We start from the raw sequence: 6000 nt of genomic DNA, 5'->3' as shown, positions 1-6000 counted from the left end.
ACGACCCCTTTGCATCAAACCTACATCCAAACTCAAAATCGATGCATCACAGTATAACACGAAGTCATCTACCCCCGCTGGTAGGGTTAAGATTGAAGCCTCACATACCTTCTGCCTTAAAGTATCGAATGCTGCCTGCTGCTCAGGCCCCCTACGGAAAGTAACCGACTTCTTCGTTAATCTGGTCAACGGAACTGCAATCCTGGAGAAATTATCAATAAACCTCCAATAATACCCGACTAATCCAAGGAAACTACGAATCTCGGATGAAGACTTCGGAACCTCCCACTCCATCATTCAATCTTGGGCGGATCAACCATTATACCCTTCTGATTAATTAGGTGCCCTAAGAATTGCACGTCGCGCAACTAGAATTCACACTTGGAGAATTTGGCATAAATCCTTTCCCTCCTCAGAGTCTCCGGAACCTCTCGCAGATGATTCTCATGCTGCTCCTTGGTCTCACAATAGACCAATATATCATTAATGAAAATAATAACTGATTGATTCAACATCGGCCTGCAAACCTTATCATGCACCTTCACACACTTGCCACCGCGATTCTGACCCTTCTGGCCCATCGATCAAGAATCAAAACCATTGGGCTTCTTCACTGATCCCTCTGATACCTGAGGTTGAACTGACTTCCTCTTACTCACAGTCTCCAGATCAATCTCCCGCTCGCGGGCCCTCGCTATCATGTACTCTACAGTCTTGCAGTTGGACATGCTCATAAACTCTCGTATCTCATAGGGGTGAGCAGCGGAACAGGGTACCTGCTTTCAAAATCGGGCTCGCCTCAGAACTGTCGGTTTCGGAACTGAAACCGCCTTAAGCGGTTCCGGTTCCTAAAGTTTTGGAACCGCCTTAACCAGTTCAGGTTCTTATATTTTCAGAACCGCTACCCGTTGGGTACCCTCCGGCACCGATTTGTGTGTGTGTATGAGTGTATATATATATATATATATATATATATATATATATATATATATATATATATATGTTTCTCAAATTCTTAACCTCAATTGATGTATTCAATTTTTTCAGGGTTTTGAATGCAAACGTTCTTCTGTCAACCTATTGGATTCCACCGTCGATAAATTTATGTTGCAGTTTTACTGATGATCTTCACTGGAGCAACGAGCAAGACGACGATGCCGATAGGGAGGGAAAACAGAACAAAAATTTATTGGACTTAAGGTTAGTTTGTGCTTTCTCAATTCCTAATTTGATTTCATTTTACATCCATGTTCTATTTTAGTTTCATTCTCTCAGGTTTGCTTACCTTCTTCTATTACGCACCTCAATTCCTGGTTTTGACTGATGGCAATAGTATTTTGTTTTGTTTCATTTTAAGATGAAGATAATTAAAGTGGCCAATAGAGGAAAATTCTAAGTGATAATGCTTTGCAAGAACCTATTTGCTACACTAGGCCATGTATTTGTGAAAATGCATTCGGTTTCTATTTTAATGCCTACATAAACCCATTTTAAGGTATAAGTTTCATGGCTCTCACTCCCAAACCAATTAAAAACCTAATCTTCTTCCATCCGTGCAGATGTCTGTTTCTGGATTTCACTTTTTTGTTTTTTTCAGCCAAAACTTAGAGGTACATTCTTCCTTCCACATTTTAAGATTTTAATATCGTTTCCAAGAATTACTTGTACTTACTTTAATGGTCAAATTTGATTCTTAAACTTGTTTTGTTGCTACTTACGATGAATGCAGTTCTTGGAAAGATTGCTTCTACAACACAAGAGTTAGCTCACTTCTATCCATGAGATGGTACAATGCTCATTTCATACATTTTGGTTGGTTTTTATTTGGTTTATTTTTTATAAGAAACTTATATTGATCTATTGCATAACTATTTTTCAAACTACATGAGTGGGTTTTTAAATTGATTTTAGAAAACATTGGAATCTAAGCCCAATATTGATCAATTTTCCTCATTGGAATAGGTTCTTGTTATTAGATACTTGGCATGTCTACATTTCATTTTTTGATTTTTAATTTAGATGGTAACATGGTATATGTTTAGTGATTTAGATTTGTGGTTTTCTGTCAACCAAGACAGAATTTGTAAGGCACAAAATTTTTCCACTTGTGTCTCGACTTTAACCTTTTTGACATTTCTAACCGTTTTTCAAGTTTTAGAGGCTTTTTTGGTTGTTTGTATAAAGGTATTCCATGTTTCTGATGATTTTCAACTTTTGCTTCACCATATATTATGATGATGCTTTGAGTATAAACATTAACATAATTAGAGCTCATATAATTGCAACTTGTTTGTCCTTATTCAAGTCACAAGGCCTTACAACATTGCAACTCCATTCTAAAGGTCTTGGATGTAATCCTACACATGTTGCAATTCTATATTTTTTGTTTTTGGTTCACGATAGAGGGGTGGTAGAGAGTTATATGTTATTAAGTTTTTATGTTTGGTCATGTGATTCTCAATGTGTTACTGAATAAAAGTTAGGTTTATGTTGTAAGTTAGGTATCATGGCTTTTGGTTCATACATGGTTTGTTTCAAAAATTCCTGAGTTTATGTTGTAACTATTGGTTTGTATTTTTTTAAAATTTTAACAACTGTAAGTGTGGATTCAAAACTTGTAGAAAGTATTCAGTTTTAATTTTAGTTGTCTGTCAAAACAGAACAACTTTATGTAAATTTGCTTAATGTACACAAATATAACATCTTACTTTGATTATTGTAAATTTGCTTAATGGAAACAAATATAGCATCACACTTAAGCAATGAAATTACATTACGATTTCTTGCTATGATATTTTTAGGTAATAAAATATGAAAGTACATTTATCTATTTTTATTGAGTTGAATACATATGAGTGGCTAAATAAACCAACAAAATTACATGTCAATAAAGTTCACAATGACTTACATGTTTCAATAAGGTCCAATATATGGCATCATCACACTTTGATGTTTCTTTCTTTTAGATACTTTATTAACATTACTTTAGTTTTTTGAGTTAAATATTTACGAATTGATCTTATTGACCAACTCATTTAACTTCAACCACTTTAGCAAAATCATCATAAAGCATATTAAATTTCCACAAATCAATACCATAAAACATCAAACTTATTTTAAACAATCCAAGGAAAGACAAAACCATTAAAATTCCAGCCTAATAAAACACATCTACTAAAAGAAACTTAGGTGTTAACAACTGCATCATCATCACCATGAGATGGCTGGTTTTCAGCTGCAACAATATGCAAACCACGCTTGAAAAAATAATCTTGAAGGCATTAATAAGTTTAAAACAAACAATTAAGTAACTAAACATATAGTAATGAATTGGAAAAAATAGTGTTTGGTGTTCCTTTATAAAACAAAGGACAAATGATCTTACCCGACATCAACATGAATTTCATCATCTTCCTCATCACGAAGCCTATAACATCTATTTTGGCTTTGAACTTTGACACGAGGTCTCTTGAGTGGTGGTGACAATGTTTTTGGTTTTGTTGAATCTGATGTATCAGCCATTTCCATAGCTTCATCATCCAACTTTTCATCTTCAAAACTTAGAACATCAACAACCTCATCGCAATTCCAGTTTAGCAATGCCCAATCTGTTTTCTTTTGTTTCTCTTGTTTCTCGTACATATAAAGTTGAAGCATGGCTTGATCACATTCCTTATTTTCCTTATTGTTACTTAAGTTCGACATTATGGCTGTTTTTCTATGTTAAAAATAGTATTAGTTACAACATAACAAATGAATCGAAAGAGAAAACAAAAAATACGTGAACATACCTTCTTCCCAGGTGGAATATTCTGGTCAATATTGAATTTTACAGAAGCATACATAGCTATTTATTGTAGAGAGCTTACCCACGTGTCAATTTTTTCACGCTCAAATTAAATTCCTATCCCTAATTATAAGGGTCTATGTTACTCAACATTTAAATTTCGAAATTATCTTTACATTTTATTTCATTATTAATTAGAAAAACATAACACTAATTTACCCCATAAAAGCTCCTACCAAGTGAGTGCGTACTTGATCTTTTACCTTATAATCATAGTGCTTATCAGATAATAACTTTAAACTCTATCGAAACTAATTAGGATTTTTCAAATTATAATTTAAACAAACTGTGGATATACATTAAATCTATCTCATCCATTCATAACAAACGTGTGACATATTATGTACATATACAGACTTAAGACGCCGGCTTCCAAACCTTTTCCATCAACCCATTTGTTCCATCGATTTCATAAAACCATCTGTTCTATAAGCTATATCAGAATCAATAGGTATGTGTATTGTACGTGTGACAACCCGAAACCTCTATCTGTAAGTCAACGCAATCAATAGGAAGTCATACTTGCTTCTGCTTCGGTCTTACTGTGATTAGGGTCAGTTTGAGAGTCTCTAAGCCTAGTATACTTAAGGAGTGAAGTTTGAGAAGTGTTAGCTAGGGATTAGAGGAATGCATTCGAGCCGGAAACATCATCTAGGAATGTTCACGGCCGCAAACTAGGTTCATGGCCGTGAACCCATGTTAGGCCGTGATCCCCTCTCCATATATATATATATATATATATATATATATATATATATATATATATGTTTCCTTCATTTACTCCTCATTTCTTCCCTCCTTGGCCGAAAACTCCTCAAGACTCATCCAACAAAAAGCTCTCTTTTCACCCCCACAAACATAAGTAATTAATCCCTTTTCACTTGTTATTCATTTTATTCATGTAAAGAGCTTCATATTCATCTATTGACTCATCACCATCTTTATGATCTTGAAGAGTTCACGGCCGTGAACCCTTCATGGGGCCGTGAACCCTTCATAGATGGTCTGTGAACACATCTTGGGCCGTAAACCCTTCATGTGTTTATGGGCCGCGAACACATCTTGGGCCGTGAACCCAGGGTGGTTTGGCTGTGAACTCCTCTTTATCCCTCATTCTTGGTTCTAACACTTCATTGCTAGTGTTTCCTACATCCTAAGGGTGTTTCCTATGATGTTTAGTGGTTTTAGACACTAATTTGAGGCCTATACATGTTAATATGTGATTAATAGAATCGTATTATGCTCGGGATTTCACTTAGCATACCAAGCATCCTACTTTTTTCATTCATCCAAGTCATTCACAAGTAGGTGAATTCATACCCCTATATTTTCCGAGGTTTTTTAAGTTTTAAGGGGGGGGGGGAATACAAGTAAAAGCACAAGTAATCTTGTGTTTAAAAATATAATTTTGTTTATTATATTTTCCTATCATTAGCACATTGAACGTAGAACTTACTAAACATGATAAACATTGTTACTACTAGACTTGAAATAAGTTTTACAAAACATGTTAAGATACAAACGTGACAAGCACAGTTTTCAAACAAGGAAACAAACTTATGAATTATGAAATAAAAGGTACTATTTTTATAAGGATTCATGTTAATAACAAATAAGGGTTTTCATAGTATTATTCGTGGATTCGTTGAGAGAACTATAGTGTGAGACACGTCTTCTGCGAAGTCTACCCCTTGTAACCAGAGTCTCCTGGAGGGAGAGCGTAAGTTTGTGTATAGATCTATACGGGACTGACAATCCCGCACACTGACTATTAGCTACAGTCAACCGAGGGTGACAAACGTCATTTCAGTTTTCGACGTCTGAACTACGTCGTATTGGTTATCGTCCATCAGCATGGTTATAAGAACTCACGGGGGAAACAACGACTCGTTCACGTAATAATATACCTAACAAACAGTCAACAGGGTTAGTAACTATGTGATGACTTAGTACGTACACTAGGGTAATATGAAATTAACATCCGACATGCAGTGGGATGTGTGTTCTCCGCCCCATTTCCTGTTCCTTGTTTGGTTGTGGGCTTAGGGCAGGATCACCCAATCGACTGTCTATTCGATCTAGATTTCTATAACTCTTATGTACTAAGTGATCACAGGATGGTATTAACAATACTTCTAGTTTACAGGACATAC

Source organism: Lactuca virosa, chromosome 2, assembly GCF_052849685.1.
Source record: "Lactuca virosa cultivar CGN04683 chromosome 2, Lactuca_virosa_CGN04683_v6, whole genome shotgun sequence".
Classification (NCBI taxonomy): Eukaryota; Viridiplantae; Streptophyta; class Magnoliopsida; order Asterales; family Asteraceae; genus Lactuca; species Lactuca virosa.
This window is presented reverse-complemented; position numbering follows the sequence as displayed.